Here is a 26,301-nt window from a genome sequence, read left to right as displayed (position 1 = left end):
CTATCCCAGTCCCACACCTGGAGATAAAGAAAAAAAAAAATTATCTGAATCCTTGTATGTGTACAGTCAAGGAAAACAATTTCCCAATATTATCTACATCCAAAAATGTGTTTATTTTCCATAGTAGTCCATCATCCCTCAAGAGATGGGCAACATCATTCTTCATCAATCTCCTATAATTATAATTGATCATTTAATTGAACAGAAATTAGCAGAGTTAAGTTTCTGGGGATAGTTTTTTGTTGCTGCTGCTGCTGTTTTTTTGTTGTTTTGTTTTGTTTTTACAATTTGGTGTTACAGTAAAAATTCTGTTCACTTCACTTCAATTCATACAAGTCTCCCAGGTCTCTATAAAAAATTTTTTTCATTCCTTACAACAAATAGTAAAGCCACACAGTAATATGGCATTACATTTATATACCACAATTCAACCATTTCCCAGTTGAAGGCCTTTCCCTTTCAGTTCATTACCACCACAAAAGAGCTGCTTTAATATTTTTGTTCATATAAGACTTTTTCTTGGTTTCTTTTATCTCTTTGGGGTATAGGCTTAACAGTGGTATGATCTGTTTAGCATCTGGGGGCACAATTCCAAATTGCTTCTACAATTGCTGGTACAATTCAGTGCTCTACCAACAGTACGTGTGTGTCAGTTTTTCCAAAGCTTCTCCAACATTTGTCATCTTTGCCAACCTGACAGATTGTGAAGTAGAACCTCAGGATTTCTTTAATTTACATTTCTCTGTCTGTTGGAGCATTTTTTCATATGGCTTTAGGTAGTCTGAATTTCTTCTCTTGAAAACTTCCTGTTCATATCTTTAGACTATCAGTTATCAAAATGGGATCTTATAAATTTGTTATACTTTTATCAAGAAACTTGTTGCAAAGATTCTCCCTCCTCCCCACCATGTTATTTAACTGTTTCTCTTTTAATCTTAGATATATTTGATTTGTTTTTGCAAAATCTTTTAAATTTTATATAATCCTAATTATCCATTTTATCTGATGTGATCTTCTTTATTATCTCTTGTTTGATAATGAGCTCCACCTCCTCCATAGATCTGAAAGGCTATGCATTCCCTAATTGGTTCATGATGTTACCTTTTGTGTTGAGGTCACATGTATATCCATTGTAGCTTGTCTTAGGACAGCCACATGTCCCAGTTGGTAGGGCACCAAGCCTAGAGCCAGGAGGACCTGAATGAATGCAAACGTGGCTTCTCAGATACTACTAACTGTGTAATCCTGGGCAAGACATTTAACATTTTTGCCTCAGTTTCCTTAAACTATAAAATGAGCTGGTAAAGGAAATGGCCAACCACTTTAACATCTCTGCCAAGAAACCCCAGATGTACTGGTAGAGCCTGCGTTCAGATCAAAGATATTTTTCTTCTTATTCTTGGGAGGTTTTTTTTTTTTTTGTCTGTGTTTTCTTTCACAGAATGACTTACTTGGAAATGTGTTTTGCATGACTACACATATATAATTATCTCAAATTGCTTGTCTTCTCAGGGAAGGAGAGGGATGGAGAGAATTTGAAACTCAAAATGAAAAAAAAAATAATGTTTATAAATTGGAATAAACAACAAAGCTGCTTTGTTTAAGCTGTGAAGTATTGGTCTAGACCTAATTTCTGCCAAATTGCTGCCTCTTGTTTGATAAACCTAGAGAATCTTCAACTAGGCCAAGAATTTAGTATGTGTGAAAACTAGGCAGCAAACACTAGGCTTCTGCCTTTGCTTCTGTTTAGGTTACCTAATCTATTCTATATTCCATTTTTTTTTAAAAAGTATCCAGTTGTTTGAGAATTCCTGCTTTGTAGCACATTGAAATCTGGTTATTAAGCCCTTTCCTACTGACAAAAGTTTCTTAGGATTATTGATTTCATATGATTTCACATGAATTTCTGTAAAGTAATCCCTTGGTAGTTTGATTGGTGTGGCACTAAGTAATTTAGATTAATTCTTAGAACTGATCAATTCCAAAATAACTATTTTGGAACTCCATTTTGCTCTGCCTTTTTGTTGTTGTTCTTGTGTTGTTCTTGGTAGGTAGATTACCAAATATTTTTAATTGGAATTTCTCTGAATTTTATTAGTGTGATACTTAAATGCTGGTTATTTGTGTGGGTTTATTTTGTATCCTGTTTGTATCCTGCAACTTCAAGTTTAAATTAGTTATTAAGCTAATTTCCCCAATTTCTTTAATGTCTCTCTTACTCTGAATCTGTACCTCTTTAGGCTCCTGTCCTTGCTTCTCATTTACTGGCCAAGTTGAGTTGACAGATTCTTTTTGGGACCAATGGATACCAGATGCTTTTCTGTGTTCTTAGATATGATATTTATTGCACCATGTTTAGACTCCTCCCCTGTAAATCAAGTAAATGTAAACATGGTGCAATAAATATCATCATTCTATATACTATTATAAATAAGAATGTTTTTGTATAATATCAGCATATTCCTATTTTCACTACAGTTTGGAAAGAGTTGGAGACAGTGGATTTACTCTTGATTCTTGGTAGATTAGTCATCTGGATGTGGCAATTGGGAGTATGTAACAGGCTGACAGGCTGGCTAACTTTTCCAAGGAAGAAAAGATTTCATTGAAAAGCATTTTTGGAATGTATAATTTGTACTAAAGTATTGTATGCTGCTAAAAAAAAAAAAAAAGCAATTATAATAGAAAACAATTTGATTTATAAAACTTTTTCACAGGCCCTAATTTAGCAATATGTAAAATTCCTGAGGGCAAGGGACTTTGTCTTTAAGTTTAAAGTACTGTCCTCAGCACTTAACATGTGCCTAGCACATAATATAAAATTTTCTGAGTCACTAATTGAGAGAAGGAAGAAATGATTTATCATTATTGCTATTTCTCCAACTTTAATTTCCTAAATACAATCAATTTTTACTAAAGATAATAACTTGTAGACTATTTCATTACTACATATAGTAAATAGCTGCAAGTCATAACTTATTTTGCATAATATTGCTATGCTTTCCAAATATATGTATTACTTATAAGCAATAAATTTCTCCAATGTAGCAGATTGAAATGAGTATATTTGTGATTACATTGGATACTATTTTAGATACTATTTTATTACATATATTCATATAAAGATGACTTCACTCACAAATATATTGACGTATTCCCATTGAACCTCCTTCCTTCTTTAATCAGTCTTTTTACATAGAAAATGATAAATATCATGAAACTCCAGTATGAACATATTTGGTTGATTTAGTAGTTATTTTTGTAAACTTCCATCACTTAAGTGAAAACTTGTCTGTATCCTTACAGGAGACCTTCATTCAGGAAGATCATTTGTCATGCTTGGGAAAAGAAAGTTTAACATCATTAGTTTTCTGGACTCAGCTACTCGTGAAAATTGTCTTGGGTGGGGGGAAGGGTAAGAAAAAAGTAAAGATTTATATTTTGTGGTTGGTGAAATCAATCTTTTACCATGCTCTCTTCATTTAAATTTTATGAGAAAAATCACAGTATACCAAAATCCTTCATTTACTGTCCATTTTAACTCTACGATTTTTATGAGAAAAACCACAGTACACCTTTACACATTCCAAAATTAAAGAAAATTCAGCATAAAAAATTTTGTTACCAATTCCCTACTTTTTCTGTGTGTAGGGAAAATGTCAAGTTTTCCTTATTCCAAGGCCCTTTATATACATGCCATTGTTCTAGAAAAAGTCCCAGAACACATATACAGTGTGAAAATCATAGTACTTCACTTTCCTTATTCAGAGCATTTTTAACCTACCTAGAAGGAGCCTCTAAATTACCAGCAGCTCCATTGATATTAGTCTTATAGGCAGCAACCATATCAATGGAGTGTTCACATGGGATATTTCACCCATTCAATTATATTCCAATTTCCTAGGACAGTAATTCTAAGCTTGCTTATCTTAGGGATTTAGCATTGTGTGTGGCTCTTGCATTTCAGTATCCTTTTCTCAAGACTGTTAATCAGTAACATACGGCAAAGGCAGAAATGGGACTTAAACATAAAGCAGAAGCAATGGCATAACGGGTCTCAAGAAAGCTGAAAGCATGGCTTAGCTATAAATAATCATGACTAATAATCACTGACTACTTTCTAGAACTTGGAATTTTTTAGTAGCAAAAAGCAGTATGTATCAGTATTAAGCATCATTAATGTCATTCCATGATGCTCAATTCATTGGAGTCCTGACATCTCTGCCCCAATAGTCATCTGTTTTTAATGTGTCAATATCTAATAAGGTTTTCTGGAAGATAGAAGGATAGATGAGATGTTCCTAATATAATCCATCTGAGGCCAAATTATCCCACCATCCCAAATTAGTTATTTGCAGCCATCATGATTTGGTAATCACAAGGAAGCAATGGTCTTTATCAGTTTATCGATAAAAGATCATGCATAATATGGTTAAAACATTTCTACATTGAAAAATTATGTCTGTACTTTCAGATAGTGTTAGTAAAATCAAATACTTAAATGCTAAAACAATATTTTGTAAAAATCACTGAAACTTTTATACTTATAATAGAGTGAAATGAGAATGGACCAGTGTCCTAAAAGTATCATATTGTACCAACACTCTTTTGTCAGCTCTTATTAATATTGAATGGCTGAAGAACAAAATTAATAAAAGACAATTTACCAACTTCTAAGTTGCTTTCAATTCAATTTAACATTTATTAATAAAACCTAAATCACACCCTTATTACATCAAAAATCAATAGGAATCTAATTCCTGCAAAAAGTAATCCTCAATAACTATTTCTAAAGTTAAAGTTCTTAGACTGCATAATTCAAGGAACAACCTAGCTAAGATTGGAGAGATTCTTGACCAGGTTAGCCCCACGATGATACAGATTTTGAATACAACTTATGGAAGATATACTTGCTGAGTATGTACAGCTCATATATATGCAACCACAGTTATGGAGGAATTACCTATACCTATAAAAGCATGGTTCCTTGAAGAATAAAATACACAGGATGAAAAATGTGAGTTTAATCAATATATTGACCCTATCCCCAAGGTGCTTCCAGTAACAAAAGACAACAGACCAATCCAAAGTAAGCAAGATAAGGCAAAAAATAAAAAGATAATGAGATTTCAGAGAAAAAAATCTTTGGATCTCTTATATAACAAGGTTCCTTTGTGTGAGGTTTAAATTTATATCAACATTGCTTCTGGTGAAATAGACACATAGTTAATAAATTTAAGGTAGATTTGATCAATTTGTGTTGCTTGAAAATCCAGATTAACAATAACAGAGTTTTGATTTATAACTATCCTTCAATGTCTATTTAGAGGAGTAAAAATACCATTTATTATGCAAATACCAAACAGTGAAATAATATATTTTTACTATTTGGCTACATGTTTAGATAAATAATTTCACTTTTCTGGGCCTATTTACCTCCTCTATGAAACTTACAACTTATATTTTAAACTGGCATTTTAAAGTATTAACATATTCTTAAGGAAAGAATTTGGCTCTTTTAGTTCATTGGGATATTATTCTATACAGTTGTACATTTCTTAAAAGTTTTAATGTATTTTTAAGGTATTAAAGCTTCAAAAGTGCACTAAAATTTTTGGAAGACCTTGTTTAGACTTAAGTGAGCCATATATATTTTTGGTTATATGGTACATAGCAGATTGTGAAGATTAAGCATGTACTACTCACAAACCTGATTTTCCTCAGTGCCTAACGAGTAGCTGTTGTTCACCTATGTTTTTTTGTGGAATCCAGATAGTTCATTGTTTGAAGACTCAATATTAAAGAACATTGTACCGATTTCTAAATTGCTTTAAACACTTAAAAGTGTTGCCTTATATTCCCTGGGAAGAAATTTGGAGCTTTTAAGAATGCACTTTAATTCATTAAGACTATCAAATGCCATTTAACAGTATGGGCATATTACAATGCCCATTTGAGAGTAAAAACCAGTTATGTTAAAATGAGAAGCAATTAGAAATCCTCAGAGGAGCTCCAATCCAATGCATCTACAGAATAACAAAATAATAACTAAGTAAATTTTCCTTACCACACAGAACACAGGCCTAGGTATTTTAGAAGGTTATCCAAAAGATATCAAAGCAGTGAAATCTAGGTAACATCGATGACTAAGTACGTTGTTAGCATAAACATCTGGAACCAAGAATTCAGGAAATAAAATGTTCACAGATCAATTTTTGATCATCAGATTTTTAAAATAATGAAATTCCATGTCCTTAAAAATCTATACTTCTTTCCATTCTATTTAATGTTTCCCTTGAAAGTCCTGTAAACTGATCATTTTTAGAATAAGAACTTTGATATTTTATTAATAACTAAATAACAACATTAATTGTATTGGCTAGCAACTATTACTTTATTTCACACAAAATATCAGGATGGAACTGCAATAGTACTGTAAATAAAAAGTTGACTTCAGAGTAGGAAATTCCTGGACTCAAGAGTTAGGAGATCGAAACAAGGGGTGTGTGATGCTAGGAAGGGGCTATCCCAGAGTACATTCAGCAGCAGTAATAGCTTCTAGTTTTGGAAACAGCTTTTACAGCAGCAGCTGCAGCAAGGACTCCAGGAGCTCTTACCCAGAGACAGTAAAGGGATGGGACAACTGGTCCTAAAGAGATTACAAGGGATTTCTGAGCCATCACTTGGCATAGGACCAGGCACTATTTGTCACCTCCAGGCAACATTCCCATTTCTGGGTTCCAGTTCTAGTGTGGAGAAGAGGACTTATGATCACAAGGGAGCAAGAGCCCTGATTGCCATCCCAGAAGAGAATGAAATGCTAGCAATATGGTTGTAAGAGAGTATGGGCTGGCCTGGGGTAAGGAAGAAAGGGCAGACCATTGGCCACACCTCTCCTCAGCTCATACCTTGAAAGCACCAAAAATGTACAAACTTCCAGAACTAGCTGTGAAAACAAGTACAAAAAAGCCTAAAAGATGGAATAGTGCTACCCTCTCTCCTCTAGATGAGCAGAGCCCAACTTTGACATAAAGTTCAAAGTCAAGAATTAGATTGAAAAAATAAAAGACTCTTGCCATATTATCTTTCTTCATGGCGACAGTGATGATGACACAAGAAAACAGTGTAGTGACAACTACAAACAAAGTCTTAAAGAACATTGCATATGGGAACAAGTCCAACAAGAATTCTTGGAAGAGAATTCTGGGAAAATGGCAGAATGAAAAATGAAATTACTTGACTTTCTTAAATTCTCCCACTATATAGACAATGTAATACCTCAAAGAAAACTTTGAATGGCAGAGATAATTAAAACTTGAGGCAAAGCAGTTGTCCAACCCAAAAGAACTTGGGAGAATGTTAGGAAAGGCTCAATCTTGAGAGAGGTGATGTAACTCAAATGAGGTTCAAATAATTCCAAGCAGACATCAGCAAACACTGAGTAGCTTATCTTGGGCAGCAGGCTCAGTTTCAGGAACTTTCACCCCACAGACAGTATGGAGGTCAAATGCTGATCAGAGGAAGGCTATAGGCCTTCCACCAGTGTTGGTTGCCCAGGTGCACTGATCTGATGCAGTCTTGGGCTATGGTTATGGTTAAGGAATGAGCACATGCCACTGAGTGCAAATGCACTCAGGGACTCTGCCAGCTGTGGGACAGAGTCCCTGATTTTGGTTCCAGGGCAGAGGGGTGAGGTGGTCTGAAATTGTGGAAGAGTCCACAAAAAACAAGACTGTTGGCAGTGATAGCATTGCAGGGGTCCTGGTCATGGCTCAGAGTGGAGAAGGGATACTTTTAAGTCAGACTCCTGGATAGAGCTCAGAAAACAGCAGAAAAATACCTAAAGCCTGACATATTCCCCATACTTCAAAACTAGAAAGTCACTTTAACACAAAGTTAACAGACAAGAAAACTACTTTTAAAAATGATAAAAGAGAAAGAACCCAATCATAGATATCTATTATAGTGATAGAGACCTGGGTTCAAATTCAAAAGAAGATAGTGAAGATAAAACATTAACTTATTGCTATCTCAAAGAAAAAAAGCAAAATGCTCACAAGATCCTAAAGAGTTTTTGGAAAAGCTCATAAAGAACTTTAAAAATCAAATAGGAGGTTGAGGAAAAATCAGGGGGGGAAGCAAAGAGTAATACAAGAAAATTATTAAAAGTTAATCAAAGCGCAGCTAGGTGGAGTAGAGGATAGAGCACTAGCCCTGAAGTCAGGAGGACCTGAGTTCAAATCTGGTCTCAAACACTTAACTCTTCCCAGCTGTGTGACCCTGGGCAAGTCACTTAACCCCAATTGCCTCAGCAAAAAAAAAAAAGTCAACCAATTAGAAAAACCCAAAAATTTATAGAAAAATTACTCAAAAATTAGAATTGGGAAGATTTCATAAGACATTAAGAAATAATAGCAAAATAATGAAAAACAGAAGAAAAGTTGAAACATCTCATTAGAAAATCAACTGACCTGGAGAACAAATGGAAGAGAAAGACAAAGAACTTTTAGATTACTTGAAAATTATGATGCTGAGGGGGAGGGGGGGAAGGGGTGTAAGGGAGGGAGGAGTTATACTTCAAGAGATTATTAAGGATAGTTGTGCTAAAGCTTTAGAACGAAAGAGTAAAATAGAAATAGGGAAAATCCACCAATCACCACCTGAGAGAGATCCCATAATGAAAACTAATTTTCAAAGCTCCCAGGTCAAGGAGAAAATGATAAAATCAACTTTGGGGCGGGAGGGTGAGGGAAGACAATTTAAATACTGTGGAGCTATCTTCAGGACAATACAAGATTTAACTGCTTCTACATTGAAGACCAAAGGCATGAAATGATTTATTCAAAGAATAAAAGTGCTGGGCTTGCAACCAAGAATAATGTACCTAGCAGCAATGCTATGTGTTATCCTGAATGGGGAAAAAAAAATGTTTAACTAAAGGATTTTCAGGTATTTGTGAAGACCAGACCAGAACTAAATGGAAATTTTGACCACTAGATAAACATAAGATGATTAGGGAGACTATGGTTAAAAGCCAATTAGAAGCTTGAAGGGAAATAGAGTAAAAAGAGGGAGAGAAGAATAAACCACTGTTTGATGAAAAATAGGATGGAAGGAAATGCACAAATAGTAACTATAACTTTGAGTGTGAATGGGATGAACTCACCCATAAAATGGAAACAGCAGAATATACTTTAAAAAAAAAAATCTAACTATGTTGTTTACAACATTTTAAAATGAGAGATACACGTAGAGTAAAAATAAAGAGCTGGAATAGAATTGATTATGCTTCAGCTGATGCAAACAAAAGGCAAGGGGTAGCAAAACACGATCCTCAGGCAAAGTTAAACTTAAAATAGATTTAATTAAAACATAAACAGGGAAACTACATTATGAGATAGATGTGAAATTACTTCATAGATAATGAAATAATACCAATACTAAAACCTAATAGCATCAAATACTATAGCATCTAGATTTTTAAAGGAAAAGTTAATGTGTAAATGAAAATAGCAAAACTATAGTGAGGGGAGACTTCAATTTTCTCCTTTCAGAGCTAAATAAATCTAAGCAAAAAAAGAAGTCAAGAAGAAAAAGAAATGTTATAGACATCTGGGGGGAATTGAATGGGAATAGAAAGGAACATCTTTTTCTCAGTGATATATGGTATTTTTACAAAAATAGACCATATATTAAAGTATAAAAACTTCACAAGTAATTTGCAAAAAAGCAGAAATATAAAATGCATCATGTTCAGATATAATGCAATAAATATTATGCTTAGTAAGGGACCATGAAAACAGATTAAAAATGAATTAGAGATTAAACAATCTTAAAGAAATATTGAGTTAATGAATAGGTCATAGAAACAAATAATTAAAGAGAAGGATAATAATGAAACAATATATCAAAACTTAGGGGATGCAGTAACCAGAGGAAAACTGTAATGATCGCATATTTAAAATCAGCCGGAGTCAGGAACTCAGGTTAAGGGAAAATCTTCAGTCTTTATTCAAGTGAAGAGGTGAAAAAAGATTGCGATAGCAATATGGGCAAGAAGGATTGCGATAGCAATATGGGCAGCTGCGACAGGAAGCCAGCTAGCAGAGCAAGTGAGCTCTCCTCCCCTTCCTTTTTCACTCCCCTGCCTCCACCCACCAGAATCGTCATTTCCTATACAACACATCAGGACTTGCACAAAGAGTAGGCAGGGGCCATTCTTTCTCCAAGCTTATATATTAATAGAGTATGGTCCAATTACTATTTAGCCTCATGTGCTTGGGACCTCAGTGCATCAACTCAAGCCTCAGCCCATTACAGAAAACATATCTCTAAATGCTAATATCAATAAAATAGAGAAAGAGCAGACTAATGAATTGGGTATACAATTTTTTTAAAAATTGGAAAAGGATCAATTAAAATCCCCAATTAAACATCAAATTAGAAATCCTAAAAATTAATGAGATTAATAAAAATGAATGTAAGAAAACTAGTAAATTATTAAATAAAACTAAAAGTTGGTTTTGTTTAAAAACCAACAAAATAAACTATTGTTTACTATAAAAAAGAAAACCAAATTACTAGTATTAAAAATGAAAAGGATGACTATCACTGGTGAAGATGAAATCAGAACAAATTTTAGTTATTTTGCCTAATTATTTGGTAATTTAACAATTTAAGAGAAATTGAAGAATATTTACACAAATATAAGGTGCTAAAATTAACAGAAGATAAAGTAAAATATCTAAACCTATTTTAGAAAAATAAATAGAACAGGCCATAAATGAACTTTCTAAGAAAAAGGCATCAGAATGAGAAGGATTTACAAGTGAATTCTACCAAAATATTTAAAGACCAGTTAATTCCAATATTAAATGAATTACTTGAACTGAGGCAAAGAAGTCCTATGAAACTCCTTTTATGAAACAAATTTGGTGCTACTTTCTAAACCAGGAAGAATAAAAACAACAAAAATCGTAGAACAAGTTCATTAAGAATATGAATATAAAAATTTTAAATACTAGTCAGTGGACACCACAATATATCAGAAAGATTATACATGGTGGCCAAGCAGAAATTGAGGGATGACTTAACATAAGGAAAACTATTAACATAATTGATTATATACATAACAAAAGTAACAACAATCATATGATTACAATAATAGATGTAAAAAGAGCTTTTGACAAAATACAATATTCATTCCATTAAAAATTGACTGTAAAAACCTCACAGATAAATGCAGAAAAGCAGAAATATCAAGTGCACTCTTTTCAGACCATAAAATAGAGAGCTTTGGAAGGATAGATTAAAAATTCATTCGAAATTAAGTAACCTAATTCTAAAGAATAAGTCAAAGAACAAATCATAGAAATAATTCATTAAAAATAATGGCAACAATCAGACAATATACAAAAATTTTAGGGATGCAGCCAAAGCAGTGCTTAGAGGAAAATTTGTATCTCTAAACACATATCAATAAAACAGTAAAAGAGCAGATGAATTGGGCATGTAAGTAAACTCAAATTTTAATTCCTCAGTTGAATATCAAAATAGAAATACTGAAAATCAAAGGGAATATTAATAAAATATGAAAGAAAAAAAGTAATATTTTAAAAAGATAAATCATTTGATTTAAAAAAGAAAAACATTATGAGTATCAAAAATGAAGAGTGAATATGTCATTAAAGAAGAAATTAAAGCAATTGTTTGGAACTATTTTGCCCAATTATATGCCTATAAAATGGATAGTTTGAAGTTAAATGAGTGAATATTTACAAAAATTTAAATTATTTACATTAACAGAAGAGGAATTAAAATACTTAAATAATCCTATCTTAGAAAAAGAAATTGAACAAATCCATAAATGAGCTCTCTTAGGAAAAATCACCAGGACCAGATGATTTACAAGTAGATTCTACCAAACATTTAAAGAATGATTAATTCCAAAATTTATTAGTTCTAACTAATTAATATGGATTCCAATATAAAGTATTTGAAAAAATAGGAATCCTAAAATCCTTTCTATAACAGTATTGAGACTTAAATTCGTAAAGACCAATTTCTTTAATGTCAGTTCAAAAAACATTAAGAATATACTGGAGCAAGGAGATTACAGCAATATATCACAAAGATTATAAACTTTGATCAAGTGAGATTTATGCCAGTAATGCAGGGCTGATTCAATATTAGGAAAACAATAGTACTTTTGATCATATCAATAACAAAAACCACATGATTAAGAGGTGTAGGGAAAAGATTCTGATAAAATTTAACACCCTTTCCTATTAAAAACTCCGGAATCGTTGCTTTTCTTAAAATGATGATATCTAAAGCCAAAAACATATGTATTGGGGATAAAGTGAATAAGATCAGGGGTGAAGCAAGGATGACAGTATCATCATTATTATTCACCATTGTACTAGAAATGCTAGCTATAGCAATAAGACAAGAAAAAGAAATTAAGGAACAAGAATAAACAATGAAGAAACAAAACAATCACTCTTCGCAGATAATATGATGATATACTTAGAGAACCCTAGAGAATCAACTAAAAAACTACTTGAAATAATTAACAACTCTACCAAAGTTGTAGGATATAAAATAAATCCACATAAATTAGCATGTTTTTGTATAATTACCAACAAAACAGAGAAGGAAGAGATAGAGAAATTCCTTTTAAAATAACTGAAGATGGTATGAAATACTTGGGAGCCTACCTGCCAATTTAAACCCAGGAACTATATGAACACTTACAAAATGTTTTCACACAAAGACAGATCTAAACAATTGGAGAAATAGTAACTGCTCATGAGTAAGCCAAGTCAACAAAATAAAAGTTGCTAAAATAATTAGCTCATTCAGTGCCTTACCCATCAAAATTTCAAAAAATTATAGAGCTAGAAAAAAAAATGACAAAATCTAAAAGAACAAAATGTCAAGATCAAGAGAATCAATGAAAAAAGTGAAGAAAAGGCAGCCTAGCAGTACCAGATTTCAACCTAAATTACAAAACTGCCTACACATCAGAGCAATATGGTACTGTCGAAGAAAGAGTAGTGAATTAATTAGTAGAATAAATTAGTTATGCAATATACAGTGGTAAATGACTATAGCAATCTAATATTTGATAAAACCAAAGATCCAAACATTGGGGGAAAAATTCACTATTTGATTAAAATGACTAGCAAAATTTGAAAGTAGTCTAATAAGAACTAACCAAAGACTATCTTACACGATATACAAAGATAAAAAGTCAAAATGTGTACATAATTTAGATATAAAAGGCAATACCATAAGCAAATCAGGGAAAATGTTACCTGTCAGATCTATGGATCAGAGATGAGTTTATAAACAAACAAGAAATAGGATCACAGGAAATAAAAAGGATAATTTTTATTTCATCAAGTTAAAAAGCATGTGGCCAAAATTAGGAATGGAGAAAATGGGAAAATGTACAGCAAGTTTCTCTGTATAAAACTTCATTTCTCAAATTTCTAGGGAATTTAGCCAAATTTATAAAAATAAAAACCATTCTTAAAAAAAAACTGTAGCAGCTTTTTACAATTTTATTCATTTAATATTTTCTCAGTTACATTCAAAACAATTTTTAAAAGATTTTTATTTTTAAGATTTTGGAGTTCTAAGTTCTCTCCTTTATCCTCAATGGCAATTAAGAAACCACATGTGAAGTTATATGAAACATTTACATAAAAGTTAAATTGTGAAAGAAAACATAGATCCTAATGAAAATAAAAATCCTCAAGAAAAATTAAATTTAAAATAGAGAAATAAAGAATGCTTTGGTTTGTATTCAGATTCAATCAGTTCCTTTTCTGGGTAACAATAGGATTTCTTATCATAAGTCCTTAAAGAGTAGTTATGGATGATTATACTACTGAGAATAGCAAAGTCATTCATAGCTGTCCATCCCAGAAGATTGCTGTTCTTTTGGATACAGTATATTTCATTTTATTCATCAAGGTCTTTCTAGGTTTTTGGGTTTTTTTTTCCCTTGAGAGAATTCTGCTCCTCATTTCCCAGAGCACAATGATATTCCATCAGAGAAACTTGTGTAGCAGCTTTTTGTGGTGACAAAATAAAAATTGAGAGGATTCCTAACAATTGAGGAATGGCTGAATAAGTTGTGGTATATGATTGTTATGGAAATGAAGAAAGAGGATTTTTCAGAAAAATCTGGGAAGATGTATATGAACTGATACAGAGTAAAGTGGGAGAATCAGGAAAATACTCTACAGAATAGCAGCAATATTATAATGATGATCAAATGTGAATGACTCAGCTATTGTAATCAATACAATAATTATCCAAAACAATTCCAAGGGACTCTTAATTTAACAAAAAATGTTATCTACCTTCAGAAATGGAAATAATGAACTCTGAGTACAGATTGAACCATATTTTTTTCATTTATTTCTTCTTTGTTTTGCCACATCAAAATGCTCCAAATGATTAATAATAAGAAAAATGCAAATCAAATCACCTTTGACATTGAAAATAGTAGATATTAAGAGGGTCTATAGAAAGATAGATATACTAAGGTATTGTTAGGAGAATTAAATTGCCCCAACCACCTTGGAAAACAATTTGCAATTATGCTAAAAAGAAAGGAACTAAAACATTTATATCCTTCAGCCCAGAGATCATACTACGAAAAGATTATCAATAGTAAAAAAAGGTAAATGATTTTTTTAAAGGTACATTATTTATTAAGTGTATTTGGAGTGCTGTTGCTGTGCTAGGAGCATATAAGAGAAGAGAAAGAGATTAAATTATAAAGAAAATGCAAAAACAGTATAGACTTGGAATTAGGAAGACCTGAATCCAAATTCCATGTGATTCTTATTTTGTGATCCTGAGTAAGTAATTAATCAGATCTAGACTGCAGTTTACTCATATTTCGGGTGTGAAGGTTGAAGTCAATGGCTTCTAAGGTTCCTTCCAACTTCAAAACTCGGTCCAATAGACCATATTTATACATATACACATAAATTAGGCATATACATTGTTACATGGACCCATACTGCACCAAAATATTTATTGCAGCACTTTTCCTAATAGTAAAAAGCTAGGAACAAAGTAGATGCTCTCTGATTGGAGAATGACTAAGCAACTTGTCATAACAAAAATATTATGGGATTTTACTGCTCTGTAACAAATGATAAATATAGAGAACCATGGGAAGACATATTAGATGATGCAGAATGAAGTAAGCAGAATAGAGACCAATGCACAGTGACTATAATAATGTAAAACAAACCAACAACAACAACAAAAACCTAGCAACAATTAAAATTAAATTTCCAAACATTCAGACTCTACTTCACAGAGCACTTCTCTAATGGGCTGGACATGTTGTTCTAATGCCAAATGTATATTTCCCTAAAAGATTTATTTTAATGAAAACAGTTTACTAAAAAAAAAAAAAAAAAGTTTACTGAAAACAATATGGCAGCCAAAAGGAGTGATACAAAGACATCTCAAGCACTTGTATGATACGAAGACACCTCCAAGGCTTTCCGAAAAACAAAGAATTAGCTGTGCAATGGGGGAGACACTGGCCCAGGGCTGCCCAGTACGGCAAGCCTACTCCAAGGAAGGGGCTTGAGCAAAGCAGAATTGCAATAGCTCAAAAGATTTTCTTGGAGAAAGATACAATCAAGATAATGAAATTCTCCCATTTTCTCTTGGATGCTATTCCATTCTCCCACCACAAGAGAGAGCACTGTGACCACCACCATCACCATGACAAGTCAGTTTCATAAATTCATTCGAATATGACCTCTGACTTCGGTTCAAAGATTTAAACTTCTTATTATTTAAAATATATTTATTCATCCACTATTAAATATCCTCTCTATATAAGAGTAAGTCTTTTGTAGGATACATAGACTCCAAGAATTAAAGAATCCTGAATATTACGAAGAGGTGTTCCAGGCCTTCAAGGTGTGTACAATCTAGTGAAGGAGAATAATAAAATTACTACAATGTAAAGCAACATTTGATGAGATATGATCACCTATATGATCAAAGTATAATCAAAGTCCAGTAGAAGATAAAGAGATCTGATTTGATTATGATCTGATTAATTAGAAGAGACTTTGAATCAATCAAAGCATGTTAACTGTGCATCATGAAAAAGGTGTTATTTGAAGTACAAGCAAATCCATTAAACATTTACTAAATTCAACTGTGCTTCAAGGAAAAAATGGAATTTGAGGTGGGGCCTTGAAGGATGAACTATTAGATAAGATTTCATGAGGCAAATTTGGGGGAAGAAAATTCAAGAATAACATGGGTAAAGTGAACAGTCAATAAGAAAGTATAAAGAATGTTTGGATGATGGCCAGCAAACAAATTTGGTTTAAACAGAGTCCACATAGAAAAGTTATATGAGAAAAGACTAAAAATGTGGGAGACAAAAAGAATGTTAATAGTAATACCAAACAATATTACAGGAGTTGTTTTTGAAAATGACATGGCATCTATTAAATATAAAAATGATGTTACATGCCTATCATTAATATCACGTTCATTTTTTTTATTTTAAATTTCTTATTTTTTATTTTCCTCAGATACATGTAAAAAACATTTCTTTTGTTATACATGTACATTCATTTTATATCTATCTATATATATATATATACATATATATATGTATATATATTTCTGTATATATCATGTTGAGAGAGAAAAATCAGAATAAAAGGGAAAACCATGAGGGAAAAAAAAAGTGTAAATAGTATGTGTTGATTAACATTCAGGCTTCATAGTTCTCACTGTGGATACCGATGGCATTTTCCATTCAAAATGTATTGAGATTGCCTTGGATCACTGAACCACTTAGAAGAATTAAGTCAATCATAATTGGTCATTTTACAATCCTGCTGTTGCTATGGACAAAGTTGTCCTGGTTCTGCTTGCTTCACTCAGCAATAGTTCATGTAGGTCTTTCCAGGCTCATCATTTCTTATAGACCAATAATATTCCATGACTTTCATATACCATAACTTATTCAGCCATTTCCCAATTGATGGGCATCTGCTCATTTTCCAAATCTTTGACATCACAAAAAGGGCTGCCCCAAACATTTTTGCACATTTGGGTCCTTTTTCCACTTTTATGATTTCTTTGGGATATAGAAGTATCCCAAGTGGTGGTACTGCTGAATCAAAGGGTGTGCATAATTTTATGGCCCATTGGGATAGTTCCCAATTACTCTCCAGAATTATTGGATCAGTCCACTTCCACCAACAAAGCATTAGTGTCCCAGTTTTTTCATCTCCTCCAATATTTATCATTTCCTATCTCTTAGGAAATCCCAAGAGGTGTGAGTTGGTATCCTTTTAATTTGCATTTCTCTAATCAATAGTGATTTAGAGTATTTTAAAAATATATAACTAGAAATGGCTTAAATTTCTTCATCTGAAAATTTGAACCAATTCTCTATATATTTTAGAAATGAGATCTTTTTTCATAAATACTGGCTGTAAAAAAATTTTTTTCCCAGTTTTCGGCTTTCCTTCTAATCCTAGCAGCATTGGTTTTGTTTGTGCAAAATCTTTTTAATTTAATGTAATCAAAATTATCTATTTTGCATTTCGTAATATGTTCTCTAGTTCTTCTTTGGCCATAAATTCCTCCCTTCTCCAAAAATCTGATAGGTAAACTATCCCTTGCTCTCCTAATTTGCTTGTAGTATCACCCTTTACACCTAAATCAAATCCAGCCATATTAGCTATCTTTACAAGTCACTAAATCTTTCTGATTCTATTTCCTCAACAGTAAAATGGGAAATGATACCTATCATCCTGATGTCAGTGTTGTCAGAAACAAATGATAAAATATATGTAAAATACTTTGCAAACCTTAAAACCTCTTATATGAGTCATTATTACATTACAACTCTAAGTAATAATTTAAACTAAGTAGGAATCAGACTCACAATTCTTGCTTCAGTTAGAACATATTCAAACCAACCCTATAGGATCTCAAGTATGGTATGCTTCCTTTTAATGGCTCTGTTCATTTTAATTAATTCATTGAATAAATACCCATTGAATACTTCATATGGTGTGGGGGGGGGGGGTCAGAATATAGTGCTAAAACACTGAAGGACCCAAAGATAAATAAGCCTGAAGCAACAAAATGTTACAGAGGATATTTAGGGAAAACTAGCACCTCTGGTGTGAGGGCTTGTCAAGCCTTCTTCAGGGCTACTCAACCACCTTTGGTGTCCACCTTCACCCGACTCTCACCTATATAATGGTCATCTCCCAATAAAACCACCTTAGCATAGACTAAACCAGATTGAGGCTAACTGAAAGACCTCAAACTCCTGGCGAGTAAGGGGGATATGAAGGTTTCCTCTGGCAGAATGAGTGAATGAAAACAATTTGTTCTAATGGCCATGAAGTTGGCTGAAGCAGACTAAGTTGGAGTGCTTAGAGTTTGATCAGATATCAAAGCTGTCAAGATCATCCACTGCATCCCCAGCCATCACCAGTCATCCTGATTTTTGTCTTGCCATTGGTCTTTAATGATGCTGAAAGAGAAAGTTAACTAATGACTTTGTTCAACTCTACCTAACTTAAATACAAATCATTCAAGACATTGTCCCATGATGTCATTGGTTCTCTTCCAATGAGGTCAAACAATAACATATATTTAGAGTTATAATAAGCCTTAAGAGATAATTTTCAGGGAATCTTTGCCTTTTCTGTGTCACGGACTCCTTTAGTAATCTAGAGAAATTTATGGACCCTTTCATGCCATGGCTTACAATCTATTATCCTAGCTCTCAATAGTCCATGATCTTTCTCTAGGATGAGTCATGGGAGTGGTGACACTTGTACAGATTGCTGATTCACAGAAAACTTGATGGTCTTCAGAAGTTCAAAACATGCACTTTTTCATCCCTTGGACAAAACAATACCACATAATTTTTTTACCTTTGGTCTAGAAAGAAACTGGGAATCCCAGAATGCTTACTCTTGCTCTCTAGCAAGAAAGAAAAAGATTGAGATGGTTGATAAAGCTGAGCTCCCAACCCATCCACCTGGCATATCAGGTAGCAGCAAGAAACACAAGGTACCATTATTAAAATACACTTATAAAAATATTTAGTTTTGGGAGATAAATTGAACATCAGTTCCCTGCATTCCTTGTATTTGCCTCTCTAATCAGAACTTTTTGCCTTGGATCTCCATTTTTGCAACCAGTTCCCTGCTGTTGTTTCCTCATCTTAAATTTTGGTGCTCTAAAGAAATCCTGGTAACAAGGGGGTTTGGTCTTTTGGTTTATTTTCTAGAGTACAGCTGATTTGTTTTCTCAAGTGTTTTTTCTAATCTATGGCAAAGAGAGATATTAGGCTTTATTGCTAGCTCCAGTTGCTAGTAAGATTAAGCACTACTATTACCCTTTATTGTCATTAGAATTCTGGCCATGGGAGTGGTTCATCTTGGAACATGATTCCCTATCCTTCTTCAGTTTCCCCCTACCCTACCATGAAAATCTCTCCCATCCTCCATCTTATTCCATGATTGCCCTAGAGGTTGAGGAATATTTTTTGAGGCTCCCTTAATCCTATTTTCATCAGTCTATCAAAAATGTTATAACATTTTTTACTAAATACCAAGAACTATATGCCCCTCAAAGAACTTATATTCTAATGAGGGAGACATCATGTAAATAAACATGTAGAAAATTTCAACAGTAAATGGAAGGTAATCTCAGAAGGGAGAAAACTAGCAGTGGAGAAGACTAGCAACCTTGTCCTGCAGAAGGTGGCAAGTGAGCTGATTCTTGAACACACTCAAGGAAACTTAGAAGTGAACGTGAAGGAGAACATTCCAAGCATGATGGATATTGCAAAGGCATAAAGATAGAGGCATAAGATGCATGTTCCATAAGAGGAATAGCAAATTAGAAAAATGTAACTGAACCACCAAGGCCAAAAACAATAAGTTACAAGAAGACCAGAAAGGTAGGAAGAATAATAAATTCAGCAATTATGAATTACAAATCAGTAACCTATATGGAAATATTTATTTAAGTTATTTTTCTTCTTAAAGTTAAATGTTTCTGTTTCATCCTTTTTCAGTCATCTTCAAATGTTCATGACCCCCACTTGGGGTTTTCTTGGCAAAAATACTACAACTGCCATTTCCTTGTCCAGCTCATTTTACAAATGGAGCAACTGAGGTAAATAGTTTAATTGACTTGCCCAGGGGCACATAGCCACTGAGTGTCTGAAGTCAAATTTGAATTTAGGAACATGATTCTTCCTGACTTCAAAGTCTGACACTCCTTTAAATAAAAGACCTATCCGTGATCAGGCAAGAATTTCTAGTAGACCACAGGAAGAGTACTGAAATTGCAGATATCTCTGAAATACAGCATCTAATGCCATACTTTGACTTTTTGAATCATTTTGCTGATAGAGCAAGTTTGATGACTTATTCTAAGGTAGAAGGAGCAGACAGTTTGGGAGCTGTTCCATTGACAATTCAAATATTTTAATCTATTAATACTTTGTGGGGCCAAATTAATTTGATTAAAAATGTAAGTCATCTTCAGAAACTCAGCATGGAACTACCTCTCATACCCCATACTAAAATAAGGTCAAAGTGGATACATGATTTGGGCATAAAGGGTGAGAACAAAAGTAAATTAGGAGAGCAAGGAATATTTTACCTATTAGATCTTTAGAGAAAGGAAGAATTTATGGCCAAAAAAGGACTAGAAAACATTATGAAATGCAAAATGGACAACTTTGATTACATTAAATTGAAAGGATTTTGCGCAAACAAAACCAACACAAACAAGATTAAAAGGGAAACAAAAATGGGAAATTTTACAGCCCATGTTTTTGATAAAGGCCTCATTTTTAAAATATAGAAAGAACTGTGTCAAATTTATAAGAAAGCAAGTCATTCCCCAATTGATAAATGGTCAAAGGATATGAACAATTTTCAAATAATGAAATTAAAGCCATCTATAATCATGTGAAAAAATGTTCTAAATCACTATTAGAAAAATGCAAATTAAAACCACCTCATACTTCTTAGATTAAGATGACAGGAAAAGATAATGATAAATGTTGAAGGGGATGTGGGGAAACAGGGACACTAATGCATTGTTGATAGAGTTGTGAAATGATCCAACCAAACTGAAGAGAAATTTGGAACTGCCCAGAGTATCACACTGTGCATACCTTTGATTCAGCACTGCCATTACTTGGGATACTTCTGTAAAAAGGGGAAGAAGAAAAGGAGGAAGAAAAAACAGAAAATGATAATTTTAATTACTTGACTTGCAGGAAAAAACCAGAAACAAAAAAATAAAGATAATTACCAAAAGGTAAAAAAATGTAAATCACCATAAGAGTTGCTTCTGTCTGGGAGGTTATCTTGCCCTACTGCATCACAACCATGAGTCCTGAGACATGTGACATCAATGAGTTGGATCCTAGACCTGAAGTCAAGAATTACTAAACAAAAACCAGTCTCAAACCCTTTCTAGCTGTAGAAAGGGTAGTATAAACAAGTCACTTAATGATTGTCTGACTCAGTTTCCTCAAATGTAAAATGGGAATAAGAAAGCACCTCTTTCACAAGGTTGTTGTAAAGGACAAATTAAATGATACTGAGATGTAAAGCACTCAGTACATTGCCTTGCACATAGTAGATATTTGATAAAAGTTTGCTCCTTCATTACCCAATCCCTATGAAGCAGAAAAATGTAATTAATAATCACTATGGGCTTTTGGAAAACAAGAATTACTTATACTACAAAAATGGAAGTAGTAGCCCTATATTTGAATGCCTGGCAGCCAGGGGAAAAACACTTATAAAGTGCTTATAAAGCAATATAAAGCACTTATAAAGAAATCTGGGCTAGGAGCATGGATTTTACCCAGGCTCAGGAATAATTATGTTATGAGGCACAGCAATATTTAGTGACCTGAAGAAAGGAGATACTTCTAACTAAGTTAAGTTGATTGCCCCGATGGGATAATGGCTCCAGATGCTTCTCTACAGCTATGGCCCTGAAATCAGGACTTGGGTTCTAATTGACCTCACTTTTCTGTGTGGATTTGGGAAATTCACATTTCTGGACTTCGTTTTTTTTAATAGGCGGGCATCACGGTATACTGGGACATGATTTGGAGTCAGTTCTTGCTGTGAATCCCAGGTATGCAAACATCTCTGTAACCTTAGACAAGTCAAATAACCTAATGAAGCCTAAACTCCTCAACTATAAAATGAGGGAATCAGATCAGATCAAAGGTTCCTTTAAGTTTTTTGTCTTGGACTCCTTTTGGCAATCTGATGAAGCTGAGGGACCCCTTCCTCAAAATAATGTTTTTAGGTATATAAAATAAAATACAAGTTCATGAACCTCAAATCAAGAACTCCTGAACTAGATGTTCCTTAATGTCCTACTATCACTATTAAGTGAATCTATGAAACATTACATAGTATCAAAAATAGACTGTGTCCTAACTCCCTACTTCCTGTTTTATTTGTTTTTAAATTTTATTTTAGTTTTAATTTATAGGCTAAAATAAGAATTTCTGTAACAGTATAATAACAAGTGCACACGAAACTTGCTATTAGATACAATTTGCTATTCCATTTATATATAATAAAGTTATTGCATAAATTTCTTTTTTTTTTATTCCCTCTTCTCTCCCCCCAAGACATCTACCATTAGACACAAATGTATATTTGCAAATACATACATACCCATATACACATACACACACATATATGCACACACATATTTGTGTCTAATGGTATACATTATATATGCACATATGTACAAATGCATAATCATTCTATACATATATTTATCAGTTCTTTCCCTGGATGTAGATAGTGTCTTCCTTCATATAACCTTTATAGTTAATTTGGATAATTATAATAATAAAAATGATTGATTCACTCAAAATTGTTCTTAAAATAATATTGCTATTATGAAATACAATGTGTTCTTGGTTCTTCTCATTTTGTTCTTCTTTATTTCATGCAAGTCTTTCCATGTTTTCAAAGATCATTGAGCTCATCATTTCTTATCAAGTAGTATTGTGGTGTCACGATCATATAATACAACTTGTTCAGACATTTCCTAATTGATTGGAATTTCTAGTTCTTTGCCACCATAAAAAGATTCACCAAAAACATTAAAAATATATGGGTTCTTTTTTCTAATCATTTTCAGAAACAGATGGATGCTGATGATATGATGGTATACTTAGAGAACCCCAGAGACTCTACTAAAAAGTTATTAGAAACAATCCACACCTTCAGCAAAGTTGCAGGATACAAAATAAACCCACATAAGTCATCAGCATTCTTATATATCACCAACAAAACCCAACAGTTAGTGTTACAAAAAGAAATTCCATTTAAAGTAACTACTGATTGTATAAAATATTTAGGAATCTATCTGCCAAGGGAAAATCAGAAACTTTATGAGCAGAACTACAAAACACTTTCCATACAAACTAAGTCTGATCTAACCAACTGGAAAAATATTAAATGCTCTTGGATTGGGTGAGCAAATATAATAAAGATGACAATACTACCTAAATTAATCTACTTATTTAGCACTATAGCAATCAGACTCCCAAAAAACTATTTTGATGAATTAGAAAAAATAACAACAAAGTTCATATGGAAAAACAAAAGGTCAAGAATTTCAAGGGAATTAATGAAAAAAAATCAAATGAAGGTGGCCTAGCTGTACCAGATCTAAAATTATATTATAAAGCAGCAGTTACTAAAACCATCTGGTATTGGCTAAGAAATAGACTAGTTGATCAATGGAATAGGTTAGGTTCAAAGGACAAAACAGCCAATAACTTTAATAATATAGTGTTTGACAAACCCAAAGACCCCAGTTTCTGGGATAAGAATGCATTATTTGACAAAAATTGCTGGGAAAATTGGAAATCAGTATGGCAGAAACTAGGCATTGATCCACACTTAACACCGAACACCAAGATAAGGTCAAAATGGGTTCATGACTTAGGCATAAAGAATGAGATTATAAATAAATTGGAAGAGCATAGGATAATTTATCCCTCAGACCTGTGGAAGAGGGAGGAATTTATGACCAAAGAAGAACTAGAGATCACTATTGATCACAAAATAGAAAATTTTGATTATATGAAATTGAAAAGGTTTTGTACAAACAAAACAAATGCAGACAAGATTAGAAGGGAAAACATTTTCACAGTTAAAGGTTCTGATAAAGGCCTCATTTCCAAAATATATAGAGAACTGACTCTAATTTATAAGAAATCAAACCATTCTCCAATTGACAAATAGTCAAAGGATATGAACAGACAATTCTCAGATGAAGAAATTTTTATAGACGTATAAAAATATGCTCCAAATCATTATTAATCAGAGAAATGCAAATTAAGGCAACTCTGAGATACCACTACACACCTGTCAGATTGGCTAGAATGACAGGGAAAGATAATGCAGAATGTTGGAGGGGATGTGGGAAAACAGGGACACTGATATATTATTGGTGGAATTGTGAACACATCCAACCATTCTGGAGAGCAATTTGGAACTATGCTCAAAAAGTCATCAAACTGTGCATACCCTTTGATCCAGTAGTGTTTCTACTGGGCTTATACCCCAAAGAGATACTAAAGAAGGGAAAGGGACCTGTATGTGCCAAAATGTTTGTGGCAGCCCTGTTTGTAGTGGCTAGAAGCTGGAAAATGAAAGGATGCCCATCAATTGGAGAATGGCTGAATAAATTGTGGTATATGAATGTCATGGAATATTATTGTTCTGTAAGGAATGACCAGCAGGATGAATACAGAGAGGCTTGGAGAGACTTACATGAACTGATGCTAAGTGAAATGAGCAGAACCAGGAGATCATTATATACCTCAACAACGATACTGTTTGAGGATGTATTCTGATGGAAGTGGATCTCTTTGATAAAGAGAGCTAATTCAGTTTCAATTGATCAAGGATGGACAAAAGCAGCTACACCCAAAGAAATAACACTGGGAAATGAATATAAACTGCTTGCATTTTTGTTTTTCTTCCCAGGTTATTTATACCTTCTGAATCCAATTCTCCCTGTGCAGCAAGAGAACTGTTCGGTTCTGCACACATATATTGTATCTAGGATATGCCGTAACCTATTCAACATGTAAAGGACTGCTCACCATCTGAGGGAGGGAGTGGAGGGAGGGAGGGGAAAAATTGGAACAGAAGTGAATGCAAGGGATAATGTTGTAAAAAATTACCCTGGCATGGGTTCTGTCAATAAAAAGTTATTTTTTAAAAAATTAACATTAAAAAAAACACAAAAAAAAGAAAAGAAAAAATAAAAGAAACAGATGGAGTAGAGGTATTACTGGGTCAAAGGGTATAGGCAGTTTAACAACTTTTGGGGCATAATTCCAGAATGGTTGGATTACTTCACAATTCTCCCTTTATTACTTAGCTTGAGTCAGTCACAGTTACCAATATGTCTTCTTCCTTCTTATTGTTATTGTTTAGTAAAGTCCGACTTTTCATAACCTCATTTGGGGTTTTCTTGGCAAAGATACTGGAGTAACTTGCCATTTCCTGCTCCAGTGGATTAAGGCAAACAGAGATGAAGTAGTTTGCCCAATGTCACAGAGCTATTAAGTGTCTGGGGCAGGATTTGAATTCAGGTCTTCCTGACCCCCCAGCACTCTATTCAAAGGGTCACCTAACTGCCACTTGTCTTCTTCCTTTCTGGCCACATGTAGTACTTTTTGGAATTTTTCTTTTGGGATCTCATTCCTGAGGTGACCCGTGAGTTCTTTTGATGCCTATTTTGCCCATTAGTTCCAGGATATCAGGACAATTATTTGAAGGATTCTGTTCAGGTTCTCCTTCTGATAATGGCTTTCAGGTACTCCGGTGATTTTAATATTGTCTCTCCTACATCTATTTTCCAAGTCAGTTTTTCCCATGAAATATTTCCCATGAGGTATTTTACCTTTTCTTCTATTTTTTTCATTCTTTTGAATTTATTTGGTTGACTCTTTGATGTCTCATAGTCATTAATTTCTACCTGCCCAATTCTAACTTAAGAATTTGTTTTCCTCAGTTAGCTTTTGTACTTTGTTTTCCCCGTTTGGCCAGTGGTACTCGTTAAGTTTTCTTTGGTGGATTTTTTTTATCTCCTTTTCCATTTAGCCAACTCTACTTTTTAAGCAGTTATTTTCTTTTTCCAAGCTGTAGATTCTTTTTTCATAATTCTCTTGCATCA

General features: G+C 33.3%; 1 protein-coding gene across 7 annotated transcripts in view; it reads left to right on the top strand.

Moving 5' to 3' along the window:
* The window catches only part of RSPH3 (radial spoke head 3), a 143,133-nt gene that overhangs the window by 101,765 nt on the left and 15,067 nt on the right, over positions 1-26,301 (top strand). For 5 of the 7 annotated variants that reach the window (XR_007953662.1, XR_007953664.1, XM_051998021.1 and 2 more), the window contains one exon: positions 3,307-4,677. The exons of the other annotated variants lie outside the window; for them this stretch is intronic. The gene's annotated coding sequence lies outside the window, so the exon portion shown is untranslated. Of the gene's footprint in view, positions 1-3,306; positions 4,678-26,301 lie in introns of those variants that run through there. 7 annotated transcript variants of the gene reach the window in all.

This window comes from Antechinus flavipes, chromosome 4, assembly GCF_016432865.1.
Source record: "Antechinus flavipes isolate AdamAnt ecotype Samford, QLD, Australia chromosome 4, AdamAnt_v2, whole genome shotgun sequence".
Taxonomy (NCBI): Eukaryota; Metazoa; Chordata; class Mammalia; order Dasyuromorphia; family Dasyuridae; genus Antechinus; species Antechinus flavipes.
This window is presented reverse-complemented; position numbering and strand designations above follow the sequence as displayed.